General features: G+C 38.8%; 1 protein-coding gene across 5 annotated transcripts in view; it reads left to right on the top strand.

The window, feature by feature from the left end:
* Positions 1-2,993: 2,993 nt before the first annotated feature.
* The window catches only part of PTPN4 (protein tyrosine phosphatase non-receptor type 4), a 233,895-nt gene continuing 214,718 nt past the window's right edge, over positions 2,994-22,170 (top strand). For 4 of the 5 annotated variants that reach the window (XM_045869013.3, XM_064586413.1, XM_045869010.3 and 1 more), the window contains exon 1: positions 2,994-3,468. The gene's annotated coding sequence lies outside the window, so the exon portion shown is untranslated. Of the gene's footprint in view, positions 3,469-3,646; positions 3,754-22,170 lie in introns of all 5 variants that reach the window. The other variant, XM_064586410.1, reaches the window with a different exon arrangement.

The raw sequence follows: 22,170 nt of genomic DNA, 5'->3' as shown, positions 1-22,170 counted from the left end.
GTTAACCACACAGTGCAAAAAGGCCAGTCCTCTCCTGCCAACACCCTCCAAGCATGGACACAACCCTTGCTCTTACTCTCCCGAAGTACAGCCAAGGGCAGGCTGCAGACAAAGGAAAAAAAATCACAGTCAATAGCAGTGTCTGCCAATACCTAGCAATGTTTGGGGCCATTTTTTTAATTTTTATTTTTGGAGGGGCTACTTTTTAAATGAAAAGAAAAATCTTGTTAACTCTCAAATGTAAAATTAAATTATTTAAATCATGTTTTTAATCATGTGTAAACACAAGATTAGGCATAAAGTCCTTATTCTCACAGCTTTTCTACACTTACAAATTAAAACAATTTTGCAAATTAAACTAACAAAATTAAAAATTCAATTAATATTATGCATGTAATGTAGTAGATGACATTGTTTTGCTGAAATTAAAGTGTCCCTTGTGATGAGAATACGGAACTCATTTCTATGGTATGGGTTTTTAAGGGCATGCTTATAATCAACTTAATTATCCGACATTCTTTTCTGTTTGAATTTCTGTGAAACTTTTGTACGGTGTGCCATGCGGATGCTTGATATTCACTTAGCCAGAATGCTGTCATTTCCACAAGAAGTATTCTATTTTTTTCCTCATTTGCCCAAGAAAATTAAAGTTACAGTCCTTGGTGCCAAATACAAAATCAAGTGGCAGTGTTTGGTTACAAGGTGGTCATCAAAATGATCTAGAATAGGCATATATTAGTTTTGAAAGATTATAATTTAAAGAAGAGCAAAAATGTATATATTTTTGTAGTTAATTTGCAGTATATATGATTCCATTTATATGAAACGTCCAGAGTAGGCAAATCTATAAAGACAAAAAGTAAGTTAGTGGTTGTCGGTTGGGGGAGGCGGGAGTGGAGAGTGACTGCTAATGGGTAGGAGAGTGTTTTGGGGTAATGATGTTCTAGAAGTAGATAGTGGTGATGACTGCACAACTTTGCAAATATACTAAAAAAGCACTTAACTGTACACTTTAAAAGGATGAATTTTATGGTATGTGAATTATATATCAATTTTTTTTTTGGTCGTTGGGAGTGTTTATCTGCCCCTCCCCCCAGATAAATGATAGCCGTGAGATTTTTTTATGAATTTCTAAAAAGTGACTTCATAGTTTTCCTAAAGAATAGTAGATGGATATGAGGCTTACATTTGTTTATCTAAAGGGCTCATCCTGTGCAGTTTCCCAAACAAAGGGTGTCCCCTCCAGCCTCTCCGATGTTGAGACTCCAGCTGTACTTATATTACAAGTCAGATACAAAGACGATTGCCCTCAACCGTTTACCAGGTAGTAGTGGCAATAAGATCCACACAGGGCTAAGTATCGTATATATTAAAAAAAAAAAGAAAAGAAAAAGAAAAAAAGGAGGTATATAAACCAAGAACTATAAATGTCGAAGGAGGAAGGAATTCTTTCTTATGGTGGAAGTACCACATGATCTTTGGTTGGAGGATGATTGGAGGTTGATAGGTGGAGATGGAGTGAAGAGCATTTTATTAGGGGAAATAGTATGAACAAAGGTATGGAAAAATGGAGAGCTAGAAGCCAGAAAGCATATTAGGGAAGGATGAAGGAGTACTCGCTGGAACTAAGCTCTGGGAAGGAAAGTAATCCAAAGAGGTAAAGCAGGAAAAATAGGGACTGACAAGCTGTCTTTTTTTTTTTTTAAGATTTTATTTATTTATTTGAGAGAGAGAATGAGATAGAGAGAGCATGAGAGGGAGGAGGGTCAGAGGGAGAAGCAGACCCCCTGCTGAGCAGGGAGCCCGATGCGGGACTCGATTCCGGGACTCCAGGATCATGACCTGAGCCGAAGGCAGTCGCTTAACCAACTGAGCCACCCAGGCGCCCAAGCCATCTTTTTAAAATGGAAAAATTGAGCGAAGGAGAAGGGAGTCAGTAGAAATCTCTGCCTTTCACAGATTTGTATAAATTTGCAAGATTTCACCTTGTAAAAACCAGCCATGATTAATTAAATAGGCATTTTGTTGGCTTGGAGAAAAAGTGATACTTGTATTAATTCGGCCCTGGTGGGGTACTGAAGCTAAGAGCAAGGAAGAGCAAGAAGGGACCAGGCTACAGGAGCGGGCACTGATAAAAAGGATTGCAAAAAGAGGTGTGCCTGTCCCCAAATCCCTCCTCCCATCATTTAAGCTGAGATCACCCAGCCCGTAGGCATCAGTCTTATCACAATGAGTTTGTATCATCAGTAAAATATGAATGCACCTGGCTAAAAACCCTGGCGTGACAACACCAAATTCATATGCATTATTAGAATGAATTCATTCAATTTTTTAAAAGCACACCATTCTTGGCACACAGAAGGCACCCAGACGTTTGTTTTATAAAATAACATTGTTCTTTGTTTTAGTGTCTATATTTAGAAGAGGAAATGATTCAAAACTGCATCCTAAAACCTGTATCCTCTATTAGCATTGAGGTTGGGACGCCTTGGGGCCAAGAGGTCTGGTTTTCCCCTTTAAAACATAGGTTTCGGCCCCTCCGTCGAGTCCCTTAGGTCAGTAGGTCCAGCAGGGGTCGCAGTTCAAGTAACCAATCGAGGCTGGGCCATGGGGCGGGGCCACAGCGCTCCGCCCCTCCTCCCAGCCCTCCCTTCCCAACCTACCCAGGTCCGGCCTCCATCGCACCTGCGTGTCCCCCCGCGCCCGCGCTGGTGCAACCTTTCCAGCCGGCGCTAGCGGGGAAGATTTTGGGCTCGCCTCTCGCGAGATCGCCTCCAGTTGCGGCCACCAACGCTCCTGGCCGCTGAGTGGCGGCGTCTGCGCAGCCGCCATGTTCGGTTGCTATGCTGTGGCCTGGGAGACGGGGTGTGCTTGAGGGAGGAGGAGGAGACGGAGGAGGAGGAGACGGAGGAGGAGGAGGAGGAGGAAGAGGAGGAGGACAAGGAGTGGGTAGATTGAGCTCCTCTTGCTCTCACACACAAACGCTGCCCAGGATTACTCGCCTGCTCACGCCGCGCTGCGCGCTTTTCCGCTCCTCGCGGCCCCCCCACATTGTTCTCTCAGGACTCCTGGGTCCCCAGGGGCTGAATTCGGGGCCTGAGCCGGGGACAGGAGAGACTTGGCTTTGGCGGGAGGGTCGGAGGTTTGGGGCCAGGCCCCCCCGCCCAGGGGCTCCCCTCCCCCACGGCACTTTGGGGGGTGTGGATTATCTCATCCCCGCAGGGAGGTGGGAGAGCGCGCCGGCCGCCCGCCTCCCTCCCGCCTCCCCGGCGGCGCCGGCCCGCGGCAGCCCCGCAGTATGAGGTGGTGCTGGCGGCTCGGGGCCGTGGCGCGGCCGCTGCGGCGGCGGCTGCTGGGGGGGCGCTGAGGGAGCCCCCGGGAGCGGCGCGGCGGACGCGCTTCCCCGCGGCGCGCCCGGGCCTCGAGGCTTTTCTTCTCCAGCCGAGGGGACGCGGCTGTGCCACGAAGGTAAGAGGCTCTGGGGTCCCGGCCGGCCTCTCGGCCCTGCGCGGTGCGCGAGGCTGTTACCTGGGTGTGGGAGGCGAGCTAGGTAGGGCTAGTCGGAGGCACAAGGTTGATTGAAGAGAAGGAGGAAAATGATGCTTGTTCCCCCTCCCCCCGCCCCCCTTTCTTTCCGGGACCTCAGCTCTCGCAGCTCCTGGGGCTTATAGCTGGAATATGTTATGGGTGAGCGAAGGGAGAAGGGATGGAATCGGTGCGGAGATGGAATGTTCCACAGGACCTAAACTCTAGGTACGATTTTAGAATCTTCTGAGTTTTCCATTGTTGATAGGATTCCTTTTTTTCTTTTTTCTTTTTCTTTTTTTAATTGGCTCATATGAGTGCTTCTTGCATATGCTGCCTGGGCTGATTGTCCGTTCCATTGAAGTTTTAAGCTTCTTATGATTCTACCGGTATATACTGTAGTTGGGCCAAAAAAAGTTGAGATGTAGCTAAGTAGACGTACCGATGCATTTGCCAGCGTTTCCTTAAAATGGAACAGTTTACAAATGCACAGGTATATGTATCGGTGTTTCTGCGAAATTTGGAATGGGAGGCTTTTATATCTAGGGTTGCCTGATACAGTGACACCGCTATGGACAAGAACGATTTTGTAGTATTTTCAAGCGCTTGTTCCAGGGGAACCTGTATATCTGCAATATACCAACTGCTTTTAAATCAGAGTTGGAGTAATATTGGGTTTATGTGACCAAATCTTGGGTCTGGTTGAAACAGTACAGCTTAACACATGTTTATGGAGGAAAAAAAAAACCCAAAAAACCCAAAAGCCAATATATCCGACTTGTAAAAGAGGATTTGAGTAAAAAGACTATGGAACAGTAAAAGCCCGGATATTTTTTCATCCTGGTTTTCGAACCTTAACTTGCCAGAGAGAACAATTATTTTTCATTTTTTTAAGGGAGGAGGAACTGACCTTAAAATAAATGGTGGTTCAGAGTCCAAAGTGTGCTTATTGGAATAGAGCTAGATATATCGGTTAGGTCTTGTATTTGATGAATATAAATTCACCCTATAGATTTTTTTTCAAAAGAGATTTTTCGTAAGCAAAAGTTTGTATAGAACTTCTTTACTGACTCACAATAAGAGTGCAATCTTTTGTGGACCCCACCATTTTTTGTCAGAATAAATTTATGCTCCAATTACCACAGAAGCTATTTTTATGTCCATTTCTGTGTTTTGTTTTACTATAATGACACACATATCTTTGTTACCGTTTTTCACTGACATACACACATGGTCCAATATCATGTTCCTTAGTGGTTTGGTTTAATAAGAAAAATATGGTTTTTTAGGACATGGAATATTTATGATTTAGCTAATCTGTTTTAAACATTTGGCAAGAGATTAAAAAAAAACACTAGGAGCCATCACTATTTTGTAGTTTTTATTAATAGTGAGTAGGTTAAAGTTTATTAAGTTAGAAAATCACATGTTACTGAAAAGTAGTAATGAAGAGGATGTGACTTTCTTATTGCCTGTTTCCTAATCTGCTTAGCTTTTGGGCTGTGGGTATTGAATTGTTTCAAACTCGTGGTTTTTTCTTATGTTCTGAGTATCTTTTAAAATGTCCCTACTAACTTGGTTACTTTAAATTTGTGACACCCAATTTCTAATTTAAGCTAGGCATAAAACCAGCATTGATTGAACACACTTGCTAAAAATACTTTCTGGGTCAGATGTACTTAGAATGCAGCCTCAGGAAAATTCATTTGACCTATTCTAATGTGACCAGTGTACACTTCATTATTATTGAAGGACTTTAAAAAATTATAGACTCTCACAAATTAGATTTCATCAGTTGAAGCATAGAAGCCTAACTTTTTTTAAACGTATACTTTATGTAGGATAGTAATGAAACTTTTTCTTTTTTTCTTTTTCATTTTTTAAAAAAATTATATGACCCCCTCCATAGAATATTGTTAATCTCTGATTTGTATATTCAAAATATTTTAGTTTTATCTAATAAAATTAGAGTTGTAAAGTGACAGTATAATATGCAGTGTTATCTCTTTAGCATTTATTTGACTCGTTCTGAACTCTTTAAGGGGGATGGTTTTTCATGTTTTTGAGTAAATTATCTTTAAGGACCAAGTAAGAGAATGCCAGATGAATTTCAAGGAGACATTGAGGGGACCGCCCTTTGGGAGTTAATATGGTCAGTTTTAAGCAACAAGAAAGTTTTAAAAATATTTAGAAGTCTTGTTTGGTGGATGTCTAAATGTGAATGTTAATTCTTTATGTTAGTTTTTAGGAGTGTAAAATTGGTGACCTCATGAGAAATGGCAGGTCTATTTAACTTGATGTGGCGAAACATGAGTTGTTGCTCCTACATAAAATTTAGTGTTGGCAGAAAATCACTGGCTATAAACTGAGTTGAATTTTGTTGTTTTTCTGTGTAATAGCATGCATCTTGTGAAGTTTTTTATGTTCTGTAGTCTAGATTTATTAAATTTGTCAGTTTACTAGATTAAGCTAGTAAAGATTGGTTTAACATTCTGGAAATCCTCTTTATTACTGTTTACCAGGAAAGTATCAGTAAGAGGAAAGTGTTATTTCTTCATTTAATATTCAATTAGTAGTACAGGTGGTGAGAAGGAACGTAATGTAGAAGTACTGTAGAATCTTCTTTATTGGTGCGGAAGTGCAGTATTGAGGGACAGTGTAATTTATTTCTTTTTCTTTGCATGATTAGTCAGTATAGTCATTATTTAAAATTAGATGGGAAATAAGAGGGGAAATTTATTACATTCTCTTCCACTTCACCAGAGGCATTTCCCCCTACCTTCATTCTTCCATTTCATTATTCCTAAGTAGCAACACTGGAAGAAAGATGCAAATTTTGAAAAAATTGGTAGGAACAGATTGAAAATTAGGTACTGTGGATTATCTTGAGGGGAAGATATTCATTGGGGTGTTCTTGTGTTTGTATCTTTTAATAAAGATGTTATATAGAGGAATCGAAATAAAAAAAGTATCCAAAGGAAAGTGTTAATTGTTATGTGCCGGACAATGTAAAGGGGCTTTTCATGTTATCCCACATAATCATTAAGTACACTTTGTGAGGTAGGTATTATTTATTCCCTGCTTCCTCCCCCCCCCCCAAATGGGGTCAAAGAGAAATTAACTAGTCTAGGATCACACTGTGAATAAGTAGAATTAAAACTAGGTCTGTCTGACTCTGAAGCTTATTCTGTAGATTATGCTGTCCAATTAAACTTTCTACAGTGATGGAAATACTCTTTTTCTGCACTGTCAGGTATGGTAGCCATTAATCATGTGTGGCATGGATCACTTGAATGTGACTATCGTGCCTGAGGAACTGAATTTAAAATTGTATGTAATTTTTTTTTTTTTAAGATTTTATTTATTTATTTGAAAAGAGAGAAAGGGAGAGCAAGAGCAGGAACACAAGAAGGGGGAGAGGGAGAAGCAGGCTTCCCGCGGAGCAGGGAGCCCGATGTGGGGCTCAATCCCAGGACCCTGGGATCATGACCTGAGCCGAAGGCAGATACTTAATGACTGAGCCACCCAGGCGCCCCTAATTTTTTTTTTTTTAAGGTTTTTATTTTTAGATTTATTTGACAGAGACACAGCAAGAGAGGGAACACAAGCAGGGGGAGTGGAAGAGGGAGAAGCAGGCTTTCCACTGAGCAGAGAGCCCGATGCAGGGCTTGATCCCAGGAGTCTGGGATCATGACCTGAAGCCGAAGGCAGACGCTTAATGACTGAGCCACCCCGGTGCCCCTAAAATTGTATTTAATTTTAACCAGTTTAAATTTAAATAACCAGGTGTTGCTAGTAGCTATAATATTGGGGAGCACAGCTTTAGATCTTGCTGTGTAGAAAATCTGAGTTTTAGTATTGAATCTTCCACAAGTTTAGGCAAATTATTTAGTTCTTGAGCCTCAATTTAATCCATTGTGAAAATGAAGAGGTTGTCACTCTAAGATTATCTCCAGCGTCCCTTCTTGCTCTAGAGTTCTGGGATTCTTATTAAAATGTACAGTGGTATTTAGTATTCGAAATATTAAAATTCGAAAATATTAAAATACAGTGGTATTTACTATATCTGAAAGATCTGAAAGGGCCCCTCTTCCCAAAATACTCACCCCTTATGTAAATGTTTTTGTTTATTCAGTTTTCTTTTCCAGAAGAGTGTGTGTTTTTTGTTTTTTTTTTAAAGATTTTATTTATTTATTTGAGAGAGAAAGAGAATGAGAGACAGAGAGAGCATGAGAGGGGGGAGGGTGAGAGGGAGAAGCAGACCCCCCGCTGAGCAAGGGAGCCCGATGCGGGACTCGATCCAGGGACTCCAGGATCATGACCTGAGCCAAAGGCAGTCGCTTAACCAACTGAGCCACCCAGGCGCCCCAGAAGAGTGTGTTTTTAAAGCACACATAAAGGAAGATGGAATATTCCCCCCGCCCCCATTATTGAACATTGTTTAACCAAAGACAGTACTTTATCTTGAAACAAAGTTTGAATGTTTAAAGACCATATTTCAGCATGCTTCCCATTTAAGAATGTGTCTATTACAATTCCCTGTTACTTATCAAATTAATTTCAAACTTAATCGGCTTGGCCTTGAAGGCTTTCTACCAACTTCATCTCACTAACCTTGTTTCTCATTCTTGCTTAAAAAGAAAATATTCTTGTTTTTTCCTCTGCCCTTGTTTCCTCAGTTTAAACATTCCTGTCTCTAGTCCCTGTGCTTCCTTAAGTCTTCCTCAAAATTCACCTTTTTATTCTGGAAAATGCTGCTTAATCCAGTTTATAAACATCAGTTTTTGAATCCTAGTAATAAGCACCCTGGGGTTAATATATGATTGTTCAAATATAGTTAGTTGAGTACATCCTTCTTAAGTTTTTACATGTTACCTATTCTGTGTCCTTAATAAAAATTTTTAAAAATTTAAAATGGGAGTTCTTTTTTATTGCCACAGGAGTTCAGTTCATTGCTCAGCAATTCTGCTTTAAAGAGTTGTTAATTTAAAGGAATGATACTAAAAATAAATAGAGGAATGATACTGTCACAACATTCACCCTTAATCACCACTCTAATAGATATTTTTGTTTCTTTCCAGGCAGTTGTCCATATTTTTATAAATATCGTTGTATGATGGAGATACAATTTTGAGTTTAACATATTGGAGACATTGTCTAGTAGAAGCATTGCAATGTGGGAAAAAGATGATAGATTTTGGAGTCACGTTGATGTAGTTTGGAATCTGGTCTCAAAAACTTTGGGTGGGACGCCTGGGTGGCTTGGTTGGTTTAGTGTCTGCCTTCGGCTTGGGTCGTGATCCCGGGGTCCTGGGATCGAGTCCTGCATCCGGATCCTTGCTCAGCGGGGAGCCTGCTTCTCTCTCTCCCTCTGCCGTTCCCCCTGCTTGTGCTCTCTCTCTGACAAATAAATAAAATATTAAAAAAACACAACCAAACCTTTGGGCAAATTATATAATATTAAAGCGTACTTCCTGGTCTATGAAATTAGGATAATAATATTTGACCTTGAATTTTCATGAGGATTAGAATAATATGTATAAAGTATCTAGTACTCTTTAAATAGAAGAGATGATCAATAAATGGTAACTGATATTATTTTTCTCATTTTTCCATTCCCATCACAATGAATATAATTTAAACAACTGCTTAGCAATTCAGATGATTTATCAATCAGGTGATTGATTTAATCATTTACCTTTTGTTGACCATTGGTTGTTACTAAAGTTTCCACTCTTATAATCTGCAGTGAATATCTCTGTGCTTATAGTTTGTTGCCTCAGTTTAAAATCGTAAGACTAGGATAATGGTCCAGTGGTATTTCTATGCCAGATTTCTGTTTTAAAGAACAATGAGCATTCTTGTTTTGGGGGAAAAATGCTAATTGATTGTAAAATTTTTCCCTGGTTTTAATTTAATTTTAATTTAATTTTACCTAAATGGTTTTAGTTAATGTATTTAGGAAAGTTTGGTTTATTGGGAAATGATGTAGTGAACATTCATTTATATGTGAATTAAATATTTGAATGTCTGTTATAGGGATCAGTGATATACAGGTGAATAAGACATGATTGTTGTCCTTGAACTCTAATTGTAGGATGGTAACACATGTCAACAAACAATTACAATTCAGAGTGACAGGTGTAATAAGATCTGGGGGAAATGAGATGTGGCATTTGAGCAATGTCTTGGAAGATGGGTTGGAATTGATCTGGGTCGAGAGAACAGCATGTACAAAACGTCAGAAGTATGGAAGGATGCATGGTGTGTTTGGAGAAATGCAAGTTGTCTTGTATATGTCGGTCTCTGTGGGATGGGTCTTGATGTCTGTGTTCCTGTATGTGGATATTGATTACTTAGAAGATGAAGCCTTTTGAGGGTCCTTGTTTGGACTATGTGTGGAATTACAGTAAGAACTTTGGAACTTCCCAACTGGTGTGTCATGAATGGCTTACCTATGTGCCAGAGAGCAAGGTACCCATCAACCTATTGAACCTGGGCATAATGGGACCCCCAGGTGGTTTCTTTTGACCTTAATTAAATAGTCTCGGCTTATCCCAGTGTGCTAAAAAATATTTTCTTTGGTGCCAAGGTGGGAAAAGGAATGAGAAAAGCACTATTTTAGAGGCTCTTAAGTATTGCAAAGTTTATGGTACCCACTCACCCTTGGCATTCCCACATGTGATAAAAAAAATAACCAATACCAAATCCTAAAATAAACACAAAGGAGGTCAATGCAAAGTCCCTCTTTTAACCTGCCTTTCTTCTCTCCCCCTTCCCCCCAGTAATTACGTCATTGTTTTTTGTGTGTATGTGAAATATCTTTTTGGTGCTGCTGCATTGCTAGTGTCCTGCACAAATGTTTAGTCTGCCTCTTGGGAAATCAGAATTTACATTGGGGAGCAATTGTAAGTATTTAAGTAATGGAATAAGATTAGATATGAGTTTTGAAAGGTAACTCTTGACTTCTAGATAATGATTTCATTGCAAGGATATAAGGATGTGTAAAGATGAATTTAGAAATGGCAGAGAGACCAGTTAGGATGCTCTTGCTGTGGTCCAGGAGAGAGATTATAGCTGGAAATGGGGAAATGAAAATAAGGATGTGGGACTAGCAGTGAAAACTAATTAGGTAGTTTCACTATAACACTATAACTTACATCCATTTGGATATAAAAGAAAGAAGAAGAGAGTTGATGATGATAGTAAGATTTCTTCTTTGGGCAGCTGGAAAGGGAAGGCCCAATAATTTTTACTGAGTACATATAGTGAGCCAGGCATTTTGCTATGCACCAAGGCTGTCATGAGTTCTTATTGAATTTTAAAAATTAATTTATTTTGAAATAATTTCAAGCCTCCAGAAAAGTTGCAAATACAGCACAAAGAGCTCTTGAATCTCCTTCAACCAATTTTTTCCCTTGAATTATTTTAATTAAAAATTTTTTCCTTGAATAATTTTATTAAAATATGTATGTATATTGCATATATATTGTGTGTGTACACAAGATAAGTGTGCAACATCATGTGTGTGACTCACTGTAGTGGGCTCAAGGAGGCCTTTTCTTCCAGATGCCCAAAGAAAGAACTGTAACATTGTCTTTGACCTTTTCTCTCTTTCTGCTATATCTTATTGGATTCTCAAATTTTAGTGAAACTACCTAGTCATCTCATTTCTGGTCTCTCATTTTTATCCCTACTTCCAGCCGTTTCAGAGGAATGTACCATTTTAAATCTCATTAGACTGTTTCTGAACCATTTGAGAGCAAGCTGCACACATGATGCCCATCACTCCTAAATAATCTAGTGTGTCTTTACCAAAACATGGATGGTCTTTTACATAATCACCAAATCAGAAAATCAACACTGACGCAATACTACCTTCAAATCCCCAGATGCCATTCAAAATTTTCCAGTTATCCCAACAGTTTCTCTCTTTTTGGTCTAAGATCCAGTTCAGGATCACACCTCACATTTAATTATAATGTCTCTTTGGTCTCCTCAGTTTGAAACAGTTCCTCAATATTTCCTGTCTTTTATGACCTTGACTTGTAAAATGTCCCTTAACTTTGGTTCATCCAGTGGTTTGCTCATGTGCAGACTGACTGAGTTCTTGGCAGGAATACCATAGAAATGATGTGCTGTTCTTAGTGCATCACTATGATGCATACAGTATTGTCCCACCACTGTGATGTTTACCCTGAACACGTTGTTATGTTCATGTCTACTAGGTTTCTATACTGTAAAGTCATCTTTTTTACTTTTGTAATTGGTAGCTCTTTGTGGGAAGAGCTCTAAGGCTCCAAGTAGTCTTTTCCTCATCAAACCTCCATCCACCAGTCTTTGGGACCACTGATGACTTCTGCCTGATTCAGCCACTACTATGAAGGTTGCCATCTGTATTTACTGGTTGATTTTCTACTGAAAACACATGTCTCCCTTCTTCCCCATGCATTTATATACTCCTTCATTTATTTATATCAGTATGTACTCATGGATCTATTCCTATTCAGTGGATTTTATTTTCAACTTTTTTTTTTTTTTTTGAAATTCAAATTGTCCTAGATTTGGCTAGTGGGACCCCCTTCAAAAGGGCTCCTCAATCTTTTTGATACATCCCCATCCTTTGACTCATTCTTTACTTTCTGGCATGAGATGTTTCAGACTCATTTTGTACTTTTTCTGTCCCAGCTCTGGAATCATGCATTTTCCCAAGGAATTCTGATTTCTTTTAGTAGAGGTGGTATCTAGAAACCAAGATTTATATGCTTAATATGTCATTTTGCTGGGGTATAATCACTTCTAGAGTGGACACAGTTAAGAAATATATACATATATATATGTACACATCTGAATCTGTTTCTGTATCTAATTATATGTATTTAAGAAGTTTACACTGATACATCCAATTCCAATCCAGCACCCCAGGGTTCTTTCTAGTCTTCCCCCTTTCTGTATTTGTAAATCCTTTTCCACAGTAAGAAATTGGCTTCTATTATCCTCAGTATCTTTACTTATATGCTCAGTCACCTTGTATCTGCCAGTCTCCCAACTTTAGACTAGTTGTCCCTTGCCTGCCACCTCTGAGGCCTATGGCATGGGGTCCTCTGGGCATGCTAGGAAGGGAAAGGAACTTCTCTCATTTAATCTTTTTATTTTTTTCATTTAATCTGGACAAAACCTTGTTAGGTGTTCTCAGTTTTAAAGGAGAACAAAGTGGAAATATAGAAAAGTATGTGACTTTAAGCATGTTACCATTTAAATAGCAGAGCAAATAATTTGAATTCAGATTTGTGTGATGCTAAAGTATTTTTTTTTTCCTCCTATACTTTATATCCTCTGGAATTTAAAGTTTCAGGATTTAGGGTTATATTAGTAGTAGGTGAAGCAGTGGATATGACTGTTACTACTTAGAAAGTGTATAAAGTTAGGAATTGGGTCACTCACAGAGCCCCCAAGCGTTATCATTTAAAGGTTAAGGGCTCTTAGAAATGAGGAAGCCTAAGTGGTAGTGAGAGAGGAGTGTGTGGCTGTGTGGTAGAGGGCCATGAAGGAAGGAGTTTCAGGGAGGTATCAAATGCTGAGAGAGAGAGGAACAAAATTGCTTTGAATTTGGCTATTGGAAAGTTATTGATGACCTTAGCTGATTGGTTTTCAGATGTGTTTAGGCAGGCTACCTGTATCAGAATTAAATGAGATACTGATTAAAAAATATTAATTCCTGGGGCGCCTGGGTGGCTCAGTCTGTTGAGCATCCAACTCTTGATTTTGGCTCAGGTCAAGACCTCAGCATCCTGAGATCAAGCCCCGCATTGGGCTCTGAGCTCAATGGGGAGTTCTGCTTGAGATTCTTTCTCTCCCTCTGACACCCTGCCCCCCGCCGCTCACTCTTCTCTCTCATAAATAAATAAATCTTTAAAAAAAAAAAATCAGTTCCCCAGGTTTCATTTCAGACCTTATAGATTTTTTTTTAAAGATTTTATTTATTTATTTGACAGAGAGAGAGAAGAGAGTACAAGCGGGAAACAGCAGGGGGAGAGGGAGAAGCAGGCTGCCTGCTGAGCAAGGGAACCCAATGCGGGGTTGGATCCCAGGACCCTGGGATCATGAGCTGAAAGCAGATGCTTAACTGAATGAGCCACCCAGGCCCTTCTAGACCTTATAGATTATTAAAAGGCAGGTGAGGAATGGGGAGGTGGCTGCATAGGAAATCTGCTTAAATGCTGCTATGGTTATTCTGAGATATACTAAAGTTTGAGATTCATTGTCTTAGCAGAAGAGTTATAATAGAAGGGTTTAGTGAAAAACTAAATTGAGGAAATTAGACATACAATGAATGTGGACTAGACAACTCCTAGAAATTTGGTCATAAAGGGAAGAGGGAAGATCTCTTGGGTCATGGTGGAATAGGGGACAGAATCGAGAAAAATATCTTTTTTTTTTTTTTTTTAAAGGTTACATACACCTTAACATGGGGATTAAGAGAAAGAAACTGTATAGTGGTCATTTGAACCACTGTGCTTGGCAGTGGGCATCAGACATTGTGCTTGGCAGTGGGGTTACAGAATGAATAAGACATGATCTTTATCTTCAAGGAGATTATACTTCTTTCTTTGGAGGAACTTCAAATCTGTTATACTGCTAGGAATGTATATAGATAAGTCATGGTTAACTATGTTAGTATACAGCTAAAATATGTACAGGTAAGTCCTAATAAGTGTAGCAGAATATATTACAAAACTGAAACTTCTCAAGTATTTAAAAATTTGTTTAATTTTCTTTTTTAATGGTAATATGGTTATTTGGTTCAAATTTCAAAATAATATAAAAAGGTATGTATTGAGAGTCTCATTATTACTCCATCCCTGCCTTCTCTGCTCTCTATAGGTAACCACTTTTATTTTTTGTACATTTTACCAGTATTTTTGCAAATAGAAGCAAAATATAAATATAGATCACTATTTCCCCTACTTTCTATGTAGAAGGCAACATATTATATTAATGTTTTATATTACAGCTTTTTCATTTAAAATATATGTTGGCAGTCCTTTGACTTCAATATACAGGGAGCTCTCCCCATTTTTCTTTTTTTATATAATGACATGTTCTCTTGTGTGGATATGCTATTAGGCTAACTGATTCTAATTATTTACTCTTTTTTTTTTTTTTTTAAGATTTGTTTATTTATTTGTCAGAGAGCACAAGCAGTGAGAGCAGGAGGCAGAGCAGGCAGAGGGAGATGCAGGCTCCCTGCTGAGCAGGAAGCCTGACGCTGGACTCGATCCCAAGACCCTGGAATCATGACCCGAGCTGAAGGCAGACGCTTAACTGACTGAGCCACCCAGGCATCCCTGATTCTAATTATTTAAACTTTTACTCTACTTCAGTTTTTTAGGCCCCTTTACTTGTGCAACTCATTTTCTTTCACCTTTTCTGTATAAATTAGTGCTCCCATGAGGCATTTTGCTTCAGTGATCTGTCTTACTTTCTGTACCTAAAGTCCTCTAATGCCTAGTCAGAGACGCCTTTCAGATTTTGTAGCCAAGCAAAAGACTTCCTTATTGTAGTAGCTTAGATGAAAAATGGAAGGAAAAGAGAAGGGGATGGAACTAATACTTGTTGAACTCTGCTGGGTGTTTTAAAATATAATATCTCATTTAATTCCCTCAGCAACCCTGTAGAATAGATAGTGTTATCCCCTTTCTATAGATGAAGTTGAGGCTCAAAAAGCTGAGTTGTTTAGACTTTCACAGCTAGAAAATGGCAGATTTAGGTTTTGAAAGTAGGTTAATTTGAGTCCAGAATCTATATCTTTTCTGCTGCTGTCCTATTTTCTGTCTCCTATTTTTGAATTCCTGAATTCTAGTCTTATAGCTGGAGCTCTTTGCTATCTGCTATGTGCCTTTCATCAAGAGCCATGAAACGAGGCATGTTTCCCTATTGTGTTTTTCCTGTTTCCGGGGTAGCACCTGCTTATCTGACCTCTACAGAATAGGCCCTGCTTGCCAGGATCGCTGCCTGTTGCTCGCTACTATAGCTGTGGATACTGTTTTTTAACTGTCTGTCTAGATTGCCTCTTGTTATTGCTGAGTTTCCCTTTCTCTAATTTTTCTTGCTGCATCCCTGTTACCACTTGATCTTCAGTTTGGCGATATGAAGCTTGGGCAAAACTTCTGAAACTTGGGGGGATGATTTTTTTAAAAAGCTCATGTCTTATTTGGACTTTTAAGATTTTATTTATTTATTTATTTGAGAGAGAGAGAGAGTGCACACCAGAGGGGGGAGGGTCAGAGGGAGAAGCAGACTCCCTGCTGAGCAGGGAGCCCAATGCGGGACTTGATTCCAGGACTCCAGGATCATGACCTGAGCTGAAGGCAGTCGCTTAACCAACTGAGCCACCCAGGCACCCTTATTTGGACTTTTAAAATAAGACTCCTTAAAGTACATTCTGCCATTGGTTTTGCCCTTTTTAATCCTCCTCTGCACTGTAGCCAGAGTGATCTGACATTCACATCCGATCACATTACATACACCCTGCTCAGAATTTTTTTATTGCCTCTCCATTTGCCTGTAAGATAAAATCTAAACTCATGGTCAGCCACTGTCTGCCTCTCTAAGCCTCACTCCCATATTTCATGGTATTCACAGTGCCTTGCATGTAATAGGTGCTAATTTAATACAGAGTATTCTTGGAGTGAGTAGAATGAATGAATTTTCCAAGGAGATGAAAATTATTTAGGGAATATTTTTAAAGTAATGTTGATGTTCTTTTTCTTCTTGGTTATTTCTTAGTGCATGGAAGTAAAATATTTTTACTAACTCCAAGGATTTCCAAATTGTTTTATTTACCTTGGAATTTAAAATATCTCTATACTTGGTTTATTTACATTTCCAACTTACCTTTTCCAGCCTAATACATACTGTGGTCACTTACTGTGCTTACTATAGAAACTACTATTTCTAGGGTTTTGTGATTTGGAAAAGTTTTTAGATGATTGTGATATTGTAACCCACCTTGCGTGTAGCTATTTTTATGGGTTTTGATCTGTGTTTGCATAATTATTTCCAAAACATTTATTTAGGTCAACAGTTATATGCAATTCTGAGATCCCCAAGGCCCTAAAAAATAAAACTTTTTATAACTAATTTGACAGCCAAACTTACCTAAACTGATGTGAGGCTACTGATACTTTATGTTCTACTTATATCAGACATTCCTAAGGTACTCTAAGGACATTTTAAATAGCATTATGGTTAATACAGAGTGTTAATCCTAGACCCAGCCGCGAATCTTACTTAATACGAGGCATTTTACGGTATCATGTCTCTATAATCCAAATATTCTGAAATTCAGAACTGTTTTCAAACCAGTGGTTTCAGATACAGGATTGTAGACCTGAACCAATTTGCACTACCACCAGTTTCCTTCCCTAGCAATGGGTGATAAATGGTACTTTGTTTTATTTTCAATTTCTTTTTAGTGATAATGTAGTTGAACCTTTTTTCATGTGTATTTACTAATTTCATTTCTTGTTGCATACATTCTTCAAGTTTTTTGTTCATTAATCTGCTAGGGTCGTAATGTTTTTTTCTTACCAGTTTACAATATTATAGATGTTAACTGGTTCTGTTAGCACAGTAGCCACTTGTGACATATTCTAAGTATTTTGTATCTAACGTATTAGTAGGAAATGCTGTTGAGTTGAAAACTCATCTCCTTATAGTGTAAGGGAGATGACCATGCTCCTATGCCCAAAGTGGGCTTCCAGTCTTATTTTAAAGGCTGACGTTTTTACCATCGCCAACAAGGCCCAACATGATCTCTGGGTGCTGCTGTCTCTGACCTCATCTCTGACCGCTCTTGTTCACTTTTCTCAAGGTGGCACTGGCCTCTTTGCTATTCCTGGAACACCCCAGATATGCTCACAGTTCAGTCTTTTCTCCTTGTTCTTCTCTCTGCGTAGAATACCTTTCTCCCAAGTGTTCCAGGCAAAGTATCCCGATGGCTCACTTTTACTTCAAGTCTGCCCAAAAATGTAATTCTCAGTCATGCTTTTCCTGAATATCCTTTTTAAAATTGCATCCCTATTTCCACATTCCCTGCTCACCACCTTAAATTTTTTTCTTTGCTTATTAGAATGGAAGCTCCATAAAGACAGGGGCTTCTGTCTTGTTTAATATGTCCATATATTTATATTGCTTCTCCTTATCTGGCACATTTTGAGACATTTGGTAGATAATGTTGAACAAGGAAAGGGTTAGAGGAAAATAAGGAGGAACATTTATCTAATTGTCTAACATACAGACAAATGAATTGAGGCTTTTAAAATTTTTTTTCATAGATTTTTATTAATGAAACCAAAATATAGCAGTAATGGTAGACTTTTTCTTGTTGTTGTATTGGTTTACCAATGAGAAGAATGGAATTCTTTTTTATGGGATAACATTTCACTTAAGTGGCATAATCTCTACACCCAACATGGGGCTCGAATTCACAACCCCGAGATCAAGAGTCACATTCTCTACTGACTGAGGCAACCAAGTGCCCCTGTAAAAACCATTCTTCATTCATGGCCCAAAGGCAAATAGTGAACAGATTTGGCCTGTGGGCCATAGTTTGTTGATCCCTGGCCTATGCTACTATTGCCCAAATTAGTGCAAACTCTTCCACATTCTAGTCCCACATATCTTTCCAGGGTTAATTGTTACTATTCTCCTGATGAATTGTCTTCCATCCAACTGTATTATTGGTGTTCCTTGGACATTCTCTGGTTTATGAGGCTTTTAATAATCAGTACTTTGTTTTAATTCTGGTGTAACTAGAATAGTTTGATAAAAGCATAGTAAGTATTTCCAAATTTTTCCTCAAGTCAGTTTTGAATATTTAGAGTGGTAGTACCCTGTGATGATGATAATAATGGCTAACATTTAGTAGGTGCTTTTAAGTGTCAGGCGCTGTGCTAAGGACTTCTTATGTATTATCTCACTTAATGCTCTTAGCAACTCATATGAGGAAACTGAGGCACAGAGTGGTTTAGTAACTGTCCAAGGTCATAAAGGTAGTGAGGATTTGAACCTTAAAACAGTCTGATTACTGAGCCCATTTTCTTACTATTCAGAAGTATTATTTCCATGTATGCTAATAGTTTGTATTTTTATAGTTTGGGCCCCTTTGCAGAACCCTCTCTCTTCTTTTAATCTGACTTTATTTGTGAAAGACTGACAATCAGTTACTTCAACAGATATAAGGACTTGTGAGGAAATAAGATAGTATTATGAGCAGATGTAAAGTTAGTGGCTTTCCCACTGTTTAGACTTTACCCCACATTAAGAGATACCTTTTATATCATTCTCTTGATAGCTTCTTTTTTTTTTTTTTTTTTAAGATTTTATTTATTCATTTGACAGAGAGAGAGCACAAGCAGGGGGAGCGGCAGGCAGAGGGAGAGGGAGAAGTGGGCTCCCCGCTGCAGCCTGGAGCTTAGCAGGGAGCCTGATGTGGGGCCTGATCCCAGGACCCTGGGATCATGACCTGAGCCAAAGGCAGACACTTAAATGACTGAGCCACCCAGGTGTCCCCTTGATAGCTCCTATTCTACAGTTGACCTTGAACAACATGGGGTTAGGAAGTGCTGACCCATGTAGTCAAAAATCCATGTATAGCTTTTGACCCCTAAAAACGTAACTGCTTATAGCCTACTGTTGACCAGAAGCTTTACCGATAAAGTCACTTAACACATGTTTTGTGTGTTCTATGACTTATATACTGTATTCCTACAATAAAGTAAGCTAGAGAAAAGATGTTATTAACAAAATCATAAGGTAGAGAAAATACATTTACAGCATTGTATTGTTTATCGAAAAAATCTGCATGTGAGTGGACCCAGTCAGTCAAACCCGTGTTGTTCAAGATTCAGCTATATTCTCTTTTGTTGAAAAAAAATATTGCTTTTGACTCACTAAGTCAATTTCATAGCCAGTGAGTCTCAACCAACAGTTTGAAACATTTCATTAAATATTTAGGTGCTGTAAGCTCTATTGTTTGTGTTTAGGTACAGAGAAAACTCTGCTTATATGAAACAGTTGCTTTCTAAACAAGAGTGAAAATTCTAGAGACTAGCGTTCTTTTTTGGTTTTTTTGGTCTAAAAAATGCTCAACGCTAAACCCCTAACTAATAAAATAATTTTTGTTGAAGAAAACACTACATGGCTGGCCCTTTTTGGACAAGAAAAAAAAAAGAATATTTTCATTATGAAAGATTAACTTTATTGTTGTTTATTGTATGAAAGGTTAACTTTATTGTTGGTGTGTCATATGCAGGGGACTAAAGAACAGACATTTAGAAAGTGGGGAGGGAGAGAGTGGGAAAGAACTAGCGGCTGCCAAGTTGTGGCTACAGACAGGAGAAAGAGAGTAGTTTTTTGACACACTAAAACCATTTGTTTATATCTATTTTAGTATATTATTTTACTGGATTGTTTAAAGTCTCTTTCCTCAACTAGACTGTGAACTCACTGAGGGAGGAGATCTAGGTGAATATATATTTCTATCTCAAGCATCTAGTACTGTATCTGGCAACTAGGAACTGTTGACATGTTTACATGAATAAACAGGTGTATTGAAAGCACAGGATTAGGGACCTCTTTGTGGGCCTACGTGGGTCCAGGTGTCTGTATCTCTCTCTCTCTCTCTCTCTCTCTCTCACACACACACACACACACACACACACACGGAGTACACATTACACGGAGTAATACATAAATAGGAAATAATGAGACATAAAAGGTTAAATAGCAAAAAAAAAAAAAAAGAAAAGCTTCAGATAAATTTATAAGAATGGTTCAAATTATATTGGGGCGCGTGGGTGGCTCAGATGGTTAAGCATCTGCCTTCAGCTCAGGTCATGATCCCAGGGTCCTGGGATCGAGCCCCACATCGGGCTCCTGCCTCAGCAGGGAGCCTGCTTCTCCCTCTCCCTCTGCCCCTCCCCTGCTCATGCTCTCCCTCTGTATCTCTGTCTCTCAAATGAATAAATAAAATATTAAAAAAAAAAGAATGGTTCAAATTATATTCAGTGTTTATAGTTTAGAATGAATTTCAAATTTATTTTGACATTGTAATTCAGCATTTTTAGTGGGTCAGTAACAGTTGAATAGAGGACATTTGGAAAATGTTGCCTGTCCATCAGTAAGTCAGTGTGCAGGCCCAGTGCTATGCATTGATGTTTCAAGTAATTGATTTGTATGTGATTATTTGGGATATATCTTTGTGGTTGTATACGGTTTCTTAAATAAGAAGCTTCTTGTATAAACTATTGCATAATAATTATTATGTAAATGTTGTTTGGTGTACTAAATATAGTGAGCTAAATTTTAGAGCAAAACTGTTGCTATATTTGATTTTTTTTTCCTTCCATGAGGTATCAGTTTTATAGTTCATAGTTTTCATAGCTCTGTCCAAAGAGAATCTGGCCCATTCAGTTTTATATATATATTATATATATTTTTCCCAAGGAGTCCTGAAAATTTCCTTTTAGTGTGGAAAGTATATAGGGCATTACATATGTTAATTGTTAGTGAAGTATTTTTGCTTCTAGGTTCTAATAATTGATGGAGATAGCAAATATGTGTATATTTAAAATGAAATCCTATCAATATCTCTAATTCTAGTCCCAGTACCAGGACCTTCTCCCATGCCATATCTGACCTCCTGTCTCCTATAGTGGGACCTCTGGCTCCCAATAAGATTAACGTATTTATTCATTTGTTCAGTAATAGAATACACATAAGATAGGTTCAGAATGCTACAACAAGATGACTTGCGGGCAGCAAACTTACTAAGTAAAATTCAAGGTTATTTTTTACATTTCTTTTGATTTGTCCTCAGATTACATGCTGTTGTAGGTATATCGTCATGAGCCAGTGTCAGCAAAACTGTAGTCTACTGGTCAAATCTAACCTGCCACCTGTTTTTGTATAGCCCATGAACCAAGGCTGACTTTTACATTTTTAAATAGTTGGGAAAAAGTTAAAAGAATAATATTTCATAACATTATTGAGTTTTGAAAATTATATGAAATTTGAACTTCAGTAACCATAGGTTTTTTTTTTTTTAGATTTTAATTATTTATTTGAGAGAGATCAAGAGAAAGAAAGAGCACAAGCCAGGGGGAGAGGGAGAGAGAGAAGCAGATCCCCCGCTGAGCAGAGAGCCTGACTTGAGCTCAGTCCCAGGACCCTGGGATCATGATCTGAGTCAAAGGCAGATGCTTAACTGACTGAGCCACCCAGGCGCCCCCATAGTTTTTCTTTTTAAAAGATTTTATTTATTCACTTGAGAGAGAGAGAAAGCACAAGGGGGAGGAGAGGCAGAGGGAGAGGGAGAAGTAGACTCCCTGCTGAGCAGGGAGCCTGACGCGGGGCTTGATCCCAGGACCCTGGGATCATGACCTGAGCCAAAGGCAGTTGCTTAACCATCTGAGACACCCAGGCGCCCCAGGATCCATAGTTTTATTGGAACACAGCCACAGTCATTTGTTTACATAGTTTATGGCTCTTTTCATGCTACAAAGGTAGAGTTGAATAGTTGTGACTGAGATCGTTTCACCTGTAACACTGAAAATGTTTTCTGTCCCAGAGAGAGAGAGC

Source organism: Mirounga angustirostris, unplaced genomic scaffold (genome assembly GCF_029215605.1).
Source record: "Mirounga angustirostris isolate CCGP_5_RB_7025 unplaced genomic scaffold, mMirAng1.0.hap1 SCAF_3, whole genome shotgun sequence".
Classification (NCBI taxonomy): domain Eukaryota; kingdom Metazoa; phylum Chordata; class Mammalia; order Carnivora; family Phocidae; genus Mirounga; species Mirounga angustirostris.
Note: the sequence above shows the minus strand (reverse complement) of the source record. Positions and strands in the feature narration are given on the sequence as shown.